We start from the raw sequence: 14,619 nt of genomic DNA on the forward strand, positions 1-14,619 counted from the left end.
CAATTACACCTCTTTGCTCCTTTTTTAGAAGCTTTGTCATGCCATTAGAGCTGATTATCTTTCCTGGTTTCCCTGCAATACCCCTTAATTCAACTTCCTTTCCTTCCATAGAAAGTTTCATGAAAATTTCTTGAAAATTAAAAGCTATTGTACCCAAGGATTGTAGCCATTGGACTCCTAGTACAACATCAGCACCTCCCATTGGAATGGAAAGCATTGGGCTAGTCAATACATATTCTCCCATGGATAGCTTGATATTATGGCACTTTCCAGAACAATTTATTGTTCCTCCATTTGCAATCATCACTTGACACTCTGGTGATGGATATAGGAAGAAATTCAATTCTTTTGCTACCCTACAATGAATAAAATTGTGGGTGCTTCCTGAATCAATCAACACTATTACCTTTTTCTTCTTGATTTGTCCTTCTATCTTGATGGTTTGAGGAGTGGTAATTCCTGCCAATGCATTACAAGATATCGTCGGATTTATTTGTTCTTCATCTAGGCTTTGTTCCTGGAATATATCCTCTTCTTTTGACCTTTCTTGTTCCTTTTCTTCTTCCTCTTCAGATTCTATGTAGAATAATTTATTCTCACCACATTTATGAACCTTTGTGTATTTTCTATCACAATTGTAACAAAGCCCTTTTGCTCTTTTTTCTTCCAATTGTTGTGGTGTCAACCTTGTAGGTTGTGGAAGACTATGGGCAACAACACTTCCGTCTTTATAGTTGTGAATGGTATGCTTCCTAGTTGCCATAATTTTGCTTTCCATTTTTCTTGCTAACCTGAATGCCTTCTCTAATGAATCAGGTTCCCAAAGGCGCACATCATGTTGGATATTATCCTTTAAAGACCCTATGAACACATCAATCCTATGCTCGTCTGGAATATCATTTACCCTTATGTTCAATTTTTGGAACTCCTCAATGTGCTCCATTATTGAACCCTTTTGTTTGAGACTTATCAATTGGCTAAAAAAAGTGTTGCTTTTTGTATCCTCATAATGTGCTATCAATTCTTCCGTAAAAATTGCCCAAGTGATAAATTGTTTACGATAACAAAGCCATTGATACCATACAAACTGATTTGGTTCCAAATATAAAGTTGCCATACGTACCTTTTGTGTGTTTTTCACATTATTGAGATCAAAGAATTGCTCCATCTGTAATATCCATGTGGCGGGATCCTTGCCATCAAACTTCCTCATATCGATTTTTGGAACATGGTGACTCTTCGATCCAACATTAGAGTCTATGGAATCATGATTAACATTTCTTTTGTTCTCATCATGAGTTTCCTTTAGTACTCTTTCACCCTTAGTGACCATTTCCTGTAGCAACTTATTCATATTTATCTTCAATTCTTCCATCTTATCATCCATGCCATCAATTTTAGCATCCATGCCATTCACCTGAGCTTCCATACCCTTTATCTTAGATTCCACGCCATTTATCTTAGCATCTGTTAGCTTTTGTGATCGTGACATTTGTTGCACTTGTTCTTGTAATTTTGATATATCATGTAGCATTTCTTCCTCTTCTTCATGAGTCATGCTAGAGCTTTCAGGTTCCTTACTAGGTGTTTGCATTTTCTTTCCTCGGGGCATCAGTTACCGATAATAATGCTTTACTATGCCCTTTGAATTCCTTCAAACCAAGCTTATGCAAAAATTAAAAAAAAACTACACACCTTTTTTTTTACTTTGTAGAAGCCTGATATTGAATCTGATGTATCTCTGTAATTTCGAATCATCCAGTTCTGACATTGTGACCTGTAGTAGCATTCTATGTCCTCTTTCCAATGATACTAGTCTGATCCAAATTGGATTCTCCAAGAAAACGTTATGCACAATCTCCCGCAGTGACCTGATTATAGACTAGTGCAGTAGAGCGAACTTGTATGAAGTGCCACGTGTCACTGTTTCAACCTTTGACTCTGAAAAATATATAAAAGAAAACTACAGTCCGTCTTCTTTCTGTACCTTCTTATGAAATTTCAATCCGATGCTCAGAAAGAAGGTTATGACGATTTTCCTCAGGTCACCTGTTTTGAGTGTAATTCAGGAGTCTGCAAAAAGACCAACTTCCTCAGCTCATATCTCCGAAAATATCGCGCGAAAAGCTCTGAAATTCAGACCCAAGGTTCAGCGCGATTTCTTCTCAAATGGGTTTGTTTTGCGACTTCTGAAACGTCACAGAAAAAATGTTATAGCGAAAATTCCACGATGACCTGTTTGGAGCAGCGAAACCCTAGAATCCAAACCTCTGATACCAAATGTTATGAAACCAACTCAAGAAAAGATAGAAAAGAAAGATCAACGCCTTAGAATTCAGCCTCTTTGAGGGGGAAACCTCCTTTACATTACATAAATGAACAATTCTTGGATGATACAAATGACAAAACCTCCTTTCTATATATAGGAGTCTAAGGAGTCATAATATAATCCAGTCGACCTAACAATAATAATATAAAGCCACAAAAATAACAATAGAGGGATTCTATGGGACACAGAAATAATAATATGGGGGTAATAGGGGCACAATAACATAAATAAGGGGTATAACTACAATAGTAATGGGGTAATTACTAGTATTATAGGGACCCAACAGTACATACAAAAGGTGTTGGCATGATTTAATATGTAGAATGAAAAACCATTTAGTACACCTTTGGCTATCCATTTCAAACTAATTAAGGGCATGTTTCCTAAAACTTGGGAAGAGATGAATTATATGTGTAAATTTCAATATGAATGAACTGTTGGAAGCTTAATGTATAAAATGGTCTGCATAAGGCATGATATTGCACATGCAGTGGGAGTTTTAAGAAATTATATGAACAATCTAGGAAAAGAGCATTGGATGGAAGTGAAGTGGATTCTTAGGTATTTGATAGGTACCACAAATCAAGCATTATGTTTTGGAGGTTCAAACATTATTTGATATGGATATGTTGATGAAGATATGGCAAGTGATAGAGATAACATGAGGAGAACCACAGGGTATGTGTTTATTGTAAGTGGAACAACTATCAATTGGGTTTTTAAATTGCAAAAGATTGTTGCACTTTCAACAACAAAAGAAAATTAAGTTGTTGCTACAAAGGCTAGTAGAGAAATGATTTGGTTACAAAGTTTTATAGATGAATTGGGAAAGAATCAGGAAATGAGAAGGTTATACAATGATAGCCAGAGTGTCATCCATCTTTGAAAGAACTCAAAATTTCATTCTAAGACTAAATATATACATATCAAGTACCATTTCATATGGTCAGTGTTGGAAGATGGATAGTTGAAGTTGGAATTATAAAAATTAGCCAGAATCTTACAAATATGTTGATAAAGGTCCTAACGAGGGAAAAATTGAACTTCTTCTCAGTTTCAATTAGTATTCAAGAGTGATGATGAAGATGAGAAAAATATAGGTCCAAGTGGAGCGAACAAGTGAAGCAGCGATTGAGTTTGTATAATCATTGTCCAAGTGGGAGATTTTTGGGTATGGAGCTTGATTATATTCCTAATTGTTCAATTTTTTTTTTTTAGATATGTTAGATCCCTACACCGTGGTACCCTCGAAGCTAAAAATAGATGAAAAATTACCTTGTAAAATATTATAGTTTCTTAGTGAATCTGGTGTTATAAAATTATATGACAGAGCAATGGAACACATAAAATATTGCAGAAACATAAACAAAGAAAATACATAAAACAAGATAGACATAGATATACATGGTTCACCCAATTTGGGCTACGTGCATGGAAAAGCAGCTAGTCCTTCTGTTTATATTATCCAATAAAATGAAGAGATACAACCTACATCAAATCTGTTGTAATTCCCTCTTCAATCTCACACAATTTTCTCTCTCTTTCTCACTCTGAATACACACCCATGTCCAGCCACAATACAATTCCATCATATATAGAGAGGTGTTTCCTTCTAGGGAAAAAACCTTAAATTAAACATAACTTCTATCGTCAGATCATTCGCGTAATGAACAACTTAGATTGTCGTTTCCCCCCTGGACCCCCCTGGCGGTGAAAAAACGAGCGATGTTTATTTCCCCATTATGAACTAGGGTCCAATGCAGTGACACCTCTAAAGATGATAATTAGGTTACATAGCCAACATCTGGTTCGTTCATTAAGTGGATGATATAACGCTAAAAGTTATTTTAATTTAGGATTTTTTTCCCTATAAGGAAACCCTCAGTTTATATGAGGGAATTTTATTATGGTTGTGTATTATTATTTTGAGTGAGGAAGAGAGGAGACTATGTGAGAGCAAAGAGGAAATTATGGCAGATATAATGTAGGTTGTATCTTTTTATTTTGTTGGATAATATAACAGAAAGGACCGATTTTTTCTCTATGGACATATCCCAAATTGGGTAAACCGGATATATCTGTATCTCTCTTGTTTTATGCATTTCTGTGTTTGTGTTTCTACAATATTTTGTGTTTCATACTCCTTTAATTAATTCCTAACATCTCAATTTTGGATAAATTCAATCCTCTCCATAGTAAGAATTATGTCCTTGCTTATCGTTCTCTTATTTCATGAAAAATTATTTACCGATTTGTTTTTATACCCCTGTCACAATGGTTAAACAACGATGTGTCTACTAGATTCCTATTGCCATTATTTGAGCACTTTGATGAGTGCACATTGTCTTGTCTCCTTAATTACTAAACAAATTACTATGATATTCTTTTTTTTACTATTGGGTATTGATGTGATGTTCCTTTCTCCACTATGCATGCATTGTTGGGATATTTCACTGCCATTGATGTTAGGATATTTCCACTCTTGTGTTATATATAAAACAAAAACAATCATATAATCTAGAGTATAATGTGTTATATTAGCATGAGGACAAGCGGATAAAAAAGAAATACTTTAGAAAATATAATGGTTTGCAGCTTCATAGTGAAATCATGTAACATGTTAAGCAATTTCATGCTCAAATAATTAAAACAAGATTCAAGTGATGTCTTTATGATAAATTTCATTGTTTATATGTATGCTAAATTTGGGAACCTAGATGATGCACAAAATTTATAAACCTGACATGGTCTTATGGATTGTTATCATATAAGCATGGAAGGGAGGAACTACTACTCTTTTAATAAATGCAACAAGTTGTATTGACTCCAAATCACATTACATTTCTCAGTATTTTACCTAAATGTAGTTATATAGAAATAGTGGAAAAAGGCCAAGACCATTTCTTTTCCATGAGTTAGTATCATGGTATTAGATCATTATTAAATCACTGTGTCTACATGGTAAATATTCTTGGTAATTTAGAGCACCTAAGGGAGGAAAATAATCTTATCAATTCCATCACTTATGAACCTAATATTATCCTATGGAAGGCTTTTCTTGGTGCTTGTGAAATCAATAGAAACCTTGATATAGGTAAATGTGCAGAAGAACACCTTTTCGATTTGGAACCATAAAATATAGCTAAAAGATAGGCAGCCATTACATAGAAAATATTACTAGCCCATCTGAGTTAAAGGCTTGTGACTTTGAAATCCAAGATGAAATCAACACTATTTAGATTCTAATGTACCCTGAGCTTTAAGAGTTTCAAAATCATGCAACCCAATTTCTTAACTACCTAGAGAGTGTTAAAGATAAAAGTGTAGTGTTGTATCAAGTTCAATTCAACATATATGAACTCAAAAAGTTGCAAGCAAAGGAGAAGAGTGTGCCATAAGAATTTTGTAGAGTGGTTATGAGCGAAGATCAACATAATCATGAAGCACTTGAAAAATACCAATCAATAAGCACATCACTCAAAATAGAAATTACTACTTTCATTCATAAGTTAAAATGTTTACTCCTTGTAGTGAAAGTGATAGAAAGATGCATCCTTCAACCACTTGAAGATGTAAGTTCATCTTCTTTTATGATAGGCATTTTAAATTAACTACAAGAAAGCATTAGAACCAAGGGAATTAAAATTGGGATGCTTTTAAGGAATTCTCATAAATCAATAGAACTTCCAAAAAAAATAACTTGATTGATTCTTTCCTTAGAACATTCAAAAGAAGAAGGGTACCCATGACTAAAGAACTAGTTTTCTATGCATCTTCCTTTGAAAAATCGATTTTTAGATGCACCATATGAATATTTTCACAACAAGAGGTGTGGACGAGTTACTTGAAATGGTTAACTGTGACCGTAGAGAGGAAATTGAAAAGTGTATAACTTTGAAAAGGATGACAAGAGGAAACAATTTAGTTATATACTGAAAATCTATAAAAAGGGATTTTGGCTTGTGTGTATCTTGTACACCCTTTTCTTATATTTTAATGAAAGGAAGCTTTCAAGGCCAATTATGGAGGAGGAACACTCGTGTATAATATTGTATATGTTGGAAACTCTTTTTCTTGTTTATGTTGTTACTAATACCATTATTGGTTGTGTTGTTACTTGTACCATTGTACTATTGTATTATTCTGTTGTAGACATATTTACATGAATATGATATTTTTGTCTTTTTTTTCTCTAGAGTGCTTGCATTGGGATGTAGATTGCACAATTATGAATGGTAGTGTAATACTATACTTCTTTTATTTCCATTCTTGTCCATATATATATATATATATATATATATATATATATATATATATGTTTTTTCTTTTTTATTTAATATCTTTTTGCTCCAAAAACAAAAACAAAAATTCAGAGTGAATCTCATATTTATTGGTTTGAATCTAATCCCACCTAGGATAGGTTAAACAAGATTACAATTTACATATAGATTAAAAGTGCTATCCATTTTGTATTTCATTCTCATTTTACATTGAAATAGTAATTTTTGTTGGACCTAATCTCATACAAGATCCCTATTAATTATGGTATGGTATGGAGTCTATTTGGAACTATACATCAGGGAGAAACCCTCACTATTTAGAAAGACACTTTGTTTGTGACAAAAATTTAGCAAACATCATTTTCCTAATGAAGTAACATGTTTGAAGTTCAACGTCTTTAAGGATAAAAGGGTTATCAATGTCTTTATCTTGCATCCTCTATATTAAACAATTATAACCATAGTCCAAGGTTATAATGAAGGTCACAAGGTAAGAAAGTGGCATGACACATTCAAAGTGAAGATATGGGAATCAACACCACCCAACTCTTGGTTACCTTCACACATATCCTTCTCAATGGTAGTTCAAACTCTGAAATTGAGAGGAATTAATTTGGAATTATGAGGCTGGATTATTTGGCTCTCAACATGGTTTGAATCACATTAGTTTGTGTCACTATAAGGGAATATCATGGATTACATATTCTAGGTCCCTTGTTGGACGTGGTCATTAGCATATTATATTAAACATGGGTTATTATTTCCTATACTATGGCCATTTGTAGATTATATTATAACCATGCTCTCTCTTTCTAGGCTACCAAAATCTCTATGGTATTGGTTCATGGATGGGAATTCAAAATACATGATCCCTAGGACTGGAGCCATGTTGGTTTATTGGAATCCTTTAGTAAAGTTGGGTATAATAAGGGGATGGTGGAGCACAATCATCCCAAATATTTCTCTTTACACCACTTCTTATGTTAGGCTTTGGATTTGTGATGAGCTGTAATGAGGTATTTTATGCTAGTGGAAAAACCTGTGAACAACTAGGTGAGTCCATCGTCAGGGCAATGAGATTTGTATTTTGAGAAGAGAGAGTCGAGAAAATTATGGAGCTATTAATAGTTGTTTAGAAAGATATTTGATATATTTTTGTTTATAATGTCGGCCTGATTGATTCATAATTATTAATTAATTGATTTTTATTTATTTATTTTTAATTTTTTAATTTTTTAATTTTTTTATATATTAAATTATTTAATTAATTTTATTTAAATATTTGTTTAACATTATTATTATGATTTAAATTTTAGGTTTTAATGATTGAATAAATATGAACTTATTTTTTTGCTATATATATTACATTATTTTATGTGTTAATATATTTATTTGTATTATATTATTTTATTTAATTGTATATCATTCATTCATTCATTCATATATATATATATATATATATATATATATATATATATATATATATATATATATATATGTTTATTTATTAATTTTAATTACTTATTATTCATTTATTTTAATTTTAATTTTTTTTATCCTTATTATTATTATTTATTATTATTATTATTATTATTTTGTTATTTAATTATATGATATGTTATATAAATGAGTTACTTGTTATGAATTAGTTTGAATTGAAGAATTATTATTATTATTATTATTATTATTTGACTTATCAAATGTTATCAAGAGGGAGTATTAGATTAATTTAATGCTTTTTCATTTTATTTAATAAGGGTTTCTAGGTGCTACATAATTTAAGACCGTCATCCCTATTCATGTTATTGGAGGATTTCTCAATTTCAATTGCCTCTTTCACCCTTCTTTTTAAATAATGGTCTTCCTTGTGGACTAATTTAGCTTGTTCCATACAGATATAATGTGAGGAGAAACATGCGTGCTCTGCTAGACCTGATTTTTCCCACCTATTTCTTGTAATATCATTAATGTGTTCTTTTAATCTTATTCCAAAGGATCTCCCTGTTTCACCTATATAAACAGAACAGGGAATCGAGTATACTCCTTTGTGATTTTTTGAGTCTATTAAGTCCTTAGCAGACTCAAGCATGTTTTTTAGGGTGTTAGGGGGCGTGAATGCAACCATAATGTTATGCTTGGCGAGAACTTTGGCAATTTTATCTGTGGTTCCTTTAATATAGGGTAAGGAGATTCTAGGGTTTTCAAGAGATTTTCTTTTTTGTTTATTGGTTATGGAATCTTTAATTATTTTTTGGATAATGTGTTTTTGATAGCCATTGTTTACAAAGACCTCATGGAGATGGTTAAGTTCTTCCTCAAAATGTTCAGGGTCAGAGATTCTGGAGGCTCTGGAAGCTAGGGTTTTGATGACACCAACTTTTTGCTTCGGATGGTGGTGGGAGTTTGAATGAAGATACCTGTCAGTGTGTGTCTGCTTTCTAAAGACCTGGTGGCTTAGCTTGCTATTTTTCTTGGTAAGGAGGACATCTAAGAAGGGGAGCTGGTTGTCTTTTTCAATTTCAATAGTGAATTTTATGTGTTTAGAGAGGCTATTTATATGAGATAAAAATTCATTAAGTTTGTCAAAACCATGGCTCCATTTAGCAAAAATGTCATCTACATATTGTTTCCATTCTTCAGGGTAAAGGGGAAAGACCTAAGGGCCATTTGCTCAAAGTGTTCCATGTATATATTGGCAATCAATGGTGATAATGGAGAACCCATTGCAACGCCATGTGTTTGCTCATATATTTTTCCCTTGAAACTGAAGTATGAATATTTAAGGCAAATGCCTATTAGTTCCACTGTTTTTGTGATTTTCTTCAATACTTCTAAGGCCTCATCCACTAGAATCATAGTGTAGAGAGACGCTACGTCAAAGCTAACCATTAGGTCATTGTCACTAAATTCTAGGTTTTTGATCCATTCTATGAAGGAAGCAGAATCTTAGATGTAAGAGGGAGTGTTACCGGATAAAGGTCTATGTTTCTTCGCAAGATATTTTGCTAACCAATAAGTGGGAGATCCTATAGTGTTTACTATAGGTCTTAATGGAACACCAGTTTTATGGATTTTAGGCACTCCATAAATTCTAGAGATAATGACATTATTAGGGATTAATCTGTTCTTAATAATGGCATCAAGAGAGGAGTTTTTAGTTTTGTTACTTACTTGGCGAAGGATTTTGCTGCTAGGATCCTTGTTCAGAACTCTATAACAGCCACTATTGTTTAAGTGTTCTTCCATTTTATGATCATAATCTATCCTATCCATGATAACAATGGCATTTCCTTTGTCAGCATTTAAGATTATAATGTTTTTGTTATTCTTGATGTTTTTTAGGGCTATGGCTTCTTCTTTGGATATGTTGCTGGGTAGAGGTCTGGAATTTCTGAGAATTCTGGAAACATTTTGTCTTATTTCTTCCACTGCATTTTTATCAGTGTTTTTGATAATGACTTCAATGTTACTTATGATGTCAGTTATAGGATTTCTATTGAAAACCTATTAGTTATCTCTCATATTAATAATAGAATTTCTAATCAAGATGAAACCTAAGATACAAAATGCATAAATTTATTATAGATTGTGACCCAACAAAAAAGGCAAATTAAAAAGAATAAAGTGTTGTAACATGGCATATATAATGATAAAAATGTGCTGAAGTTAAAGCATATTCTAAAATAATTCTAAGTTAAACTAAATAGTTGTATATTGCATGTACAAAAAAAATATGGAACTCATATTGTAATATAGCATACAAAGTTTCTGAATGTAAACAATCTAATGTTGACCAAACTCAGCAGAGAAATTATAATGAGGGCTGAAATTTTGATAAATGTGAATGGGTATAAAATTTAAATTTGATACTACGATAATCCATCATCATTTGAAGGCTCTAACTTCACATTCACATTCCGAGAAACTTCTACAGTTCAAACATAGCCTTATTATCAAACTTTCAAATATATGCATGCATTGGATGCATTCCCTTGAAATCCCCCTTGATTAGGTTCAAGTTGCTTCTCATTTTCTTCAAATTCTGAAGTATATTTCCATGTGTCATTTTTTATTTTTTATTTTTCATTTTTAAGTTGCAGTAGAGACAATTAAATTCTCTTTGGATAAGCTTCTTAGACTTCCTAGAACAAAGATTGGGTTTCTTACATTTGATAGTGCTTTTCATATTTATAATATAAAGACAAGAATTTTGTATGACTTATTTATTTCCTTTACGTAGATTCCTTGTTCGATTAGATGATCCATTTGAGGATTTTGGCATGTTCATTTTCTTTTTTGTTATTGTTGTATCTTAGGTAATGAGAAACATGACATTTTTACCTCTCCTACCTTTCGGTGATGTCCACAATTTTTTTTTTCATTGATGTTAACATTACGTATTCTTGATATCTTCTAATACAAGTCTATAAGAGTATATTTATGAAAAATATTATATGAAAGCTACTAATGCTTTTTTAGATCCTAATATGAATTTCCTATGTGTGTCGGTCATTAATCAAATGGTGGTTGTAGCAGATTTGGATGATTCATTTGTGCCATTTCCATTTTACATTTATTGAGTTTTGTTGTATATATTTTTTTCATATACTACACCTTGTCAATATTTAGATGCTACAGTTTGATGGAATCATGATGAAAATATTTGAAGATGTTGGTAGATCAACTAACAATATCATTGGTCCTATGACAATGGAAAGCATGTAATTGTCATACGGAAAGTGAGGTTGTTATCACAAGTTTATTAAAACATGTCTATATTCATCAATAGATTGAATCTACCTCTCTGTAGTCTTACAATGACCCATAACTCCCAATCATCTAAAGAAACATATGGCAGGGATCAAGAGATTCGTTAGTATTGTGTGTTGGATTTTGTAGATATGTTTAGTCTTCATAATTAATATTTTATCCCTTGAATTTTGTAGGAATATTCTTCATGTCATTTTATTTTAGCCCTTGAAAATATATGTAACGAAAAATGTAAGACATATTCTTCATGTCGGCTTCAAAAGAGAGGAAATTTTGATTTCTAATATTGAATTTTTGGCTCCAAATCATAAATTCATCTGTCCTATAAGTCAGGTGAGCCTACCCCTTTGGTCACACCAATTTGATTCTCTAGAATACAATATAAAAGTTTCACCCTCCTTAAGAAAGACATTCAGATATCCTAGGGTAGAGCCAAAAGGGTGAATGTGAGGCAGAAAATATGGAAGATATGAGGGAGAGCATAATGTGAATCTGAGGTAGAGTAAAATTTGAATTTAAGTCTTAGATATAAGGAAATGTTTCTAGGCATACCAAACCAGTAGGACTGAGATTCTTAGGTGTAGAAGTAGTTTGAAATTCAACCCTAATAGATCAGACCAGGCCAAGTTCATTGCTCATCAAATTGGCTTGACAAGAGGGATGTTTGATGAAATGTTACCAAGGCTATGAAACTAGTTAATTTGACATTATCTTTGATTGGAATAATTATATGTATCTCTATTTAACTTAATGATTTATCTAACAAAAATTTTCCTCGGTTTTTTCCCATATGGGTTTTCCTAGGCTAAATTTTTGTGCCTCTTGTTTAGTTGTCTCTTTATGATCCTATTGGAACTTTATTTCTATTATTGATATATTTTGTCTAATTAATTTATGATGAATTTGAATGAAAGAAAAAATTAACCTAAGAAATCATAATAAGTAATTATCAGTTTAGGAGATCCTTGAATAACCAACATGGTAACAAAGAAAGGGTATGAGAGAAACCTTGAAGAAGTCAATTTGTTCCTTTAGTGTTTGTTTTAGCCCTATAAATACTTTACTATTTCTTAAAAGGAAGGAGTATATAATATTCTCCTATGATCAAATATGGTATTTCAATTCTATATTTTGTTGAAAATTCGAAGCTTGTAATAGGGGACAAAATTGCCTCAATCTTACATCTAGTAGTTTGGTTGCAAAGAATCAAAAGGCCTCAATTATTATTCTAAAATAACCCTAGATTTGTCCCTTTTGTTTGATTCCTAAAATATCTAAATTTTATGTGTCCAATGATCCATGATGACAAGTTTTTTTGTATTTTAGATAAAGAAGAAAAAAATTCTAAGTCTTAGTTCTCTCAAACATGTCAAATAATCTCAAAAAGGGCAGAGATTCATATTTATGTTGAAAATAGTACCCCTTTTTTATGAAGTTGAGATTCATATTTTGTAGAATAAAAAATTATGATTCATTTTGAAGTCTTTTAGAAGGCCAAAATCCTTTTTGATTGAGTTACATTAGAATTATAAGTATGCAATTACCAATTCCTATTGTGGTTCCAAGAAAGCGCCGAGAAACATAAATCCCTTGAAACATATCCGAGAGACATCAAAAGATGGTTGAGGAAATTTTTGTATTGAAAAGTTAAGGACTAAGTTAGGACTAGATAATGTCGTTTCAGAAATGGCATTTACAATATTATCTTTCTTATATCAGTTACGCTACTTCTTAAAATATTTCAAAATGTATGTTTGTGTAATGTTAAGTTAGTCTGAGATATCTACAATGGATAATTTTGATATGATCCCTCTCTATTTGGAAATTTGTGAGTAAAGATCACAAACTTGGATTGAATATGTATCTCCATTATTATTTCTTAAAGCAAGTTATTATGTCAAAGAAATTATTTTGAGGCAGGTTTGAAGGAGTCTCAAATAATCCCTCAACATCTTATGATAATCAGTAAGAATTCCAAAGAAAAGAGTTGGTATATACTACAACTAAGGAAAAAGTGACCAACATCATATTACATAAAGCACCCTTGCATACTAATTTCCTAATTTTAATAGAAAATCTCATGGTCGCAGTTATAAGTTAAAGTCTCTTCTAGTATCAAATGATTGTGCCACTTGAAGATTGTTATTTCTTTTATGGAGGGTATTGGAATGGCATGACCTCATCCTTTATGTTGTTGATATTTGGATGACTAATTTCCTTCTTTTACTGAGGCATGCCGATCCTATTAAATGTTCTCTTTTTATTATGATAATTATATACTGCAACATAGTTTTCACATACATTATTGGGAAAGACATGATAACATATATGTCATCATAGTTTTTGAATTATAAAGTTCCTTGGCATCCTGAAGCATGGTTTACTAATTGAAGTTTAGTTTTAGACCTATGTAAGGGCATTCCCTTGATATACATGTTCAAAATAATAATGATTTATTGTACTACTATAACATAGTAAGTATTCTTGTCAAGTATGATGCCTTTCATTTGATATGATAATCACCTCATGAGTGACCTCCGTGAAGATTTATTAAACAAAAGGTATTACAGACCAATGTGCTGTGTGTTCTTTGTTATTGAAACAACGGATCGATCAGATTGCCAATACACAGAAAATAAATGGAAAGACATGAGAGAAATACAGTAAGCAATACAAAGACACAAACAGTTTTTAATGAGTTCACCCTATTCTCTAGGGCTACATCTCCGGTCCAACTTCAGCGGTGGCCTTGTTTTATTGTGTCTTTCAGCGGAGAAATTACAAGGCAAGGACTCAATATGAGTTCTCCTGAAGTAGATTTTGCTTGGCAGGGTGGTTCTTGGATTCCCCAAGCCACTCGGAGTACACAAACTCTCGTTCTTCCTACCAGCTCTGTGACCCTTGGTCTACAGTAGAAAGAGCCAGTTGTGATGCTCAATCCGGAGAGATTCCTCTATGGGAAGGCTTAATTCTTCAAGCTCTCTAGTGCTCGATGCTGCCTGTGGTCAGCTCGGCCCTTTGTCTCCTCTGCTTGGCTTTACTGCTCTCTGTGTTTAGTCCTCCTCTTCGGGTTCACTGTTCACTCTATCTCTTGGTCGCTTCTCGTGTTCGACTATGTATTCTACCTCTATTCATGGCTCTTTTTCATTCAAACCCATGCCTGTTCGGTTCCTCTCCCGCCTACGTCGATTCGCCTACCACCTGCGTGCTTGGAGTTCCCTCTTCGGCGTCAGCATGAAC

Source organism: Pinus tabuliformis, chromosome 1_2 (genome assembly GCF_031772625.1).
Source record: "Pinus tabuliformis cultivar Carrire ecotype Pingquan chromosome 1_2, CPIR1, whole genome shotgun sequence".
Taxonomy (NCBI): domain Eukaryota; kingdom Viridiplantae; phylum Streptophyta; class Pinopsida; order Pinales; family Pinaceae; genus Pinus; species Pinus tabuliformis.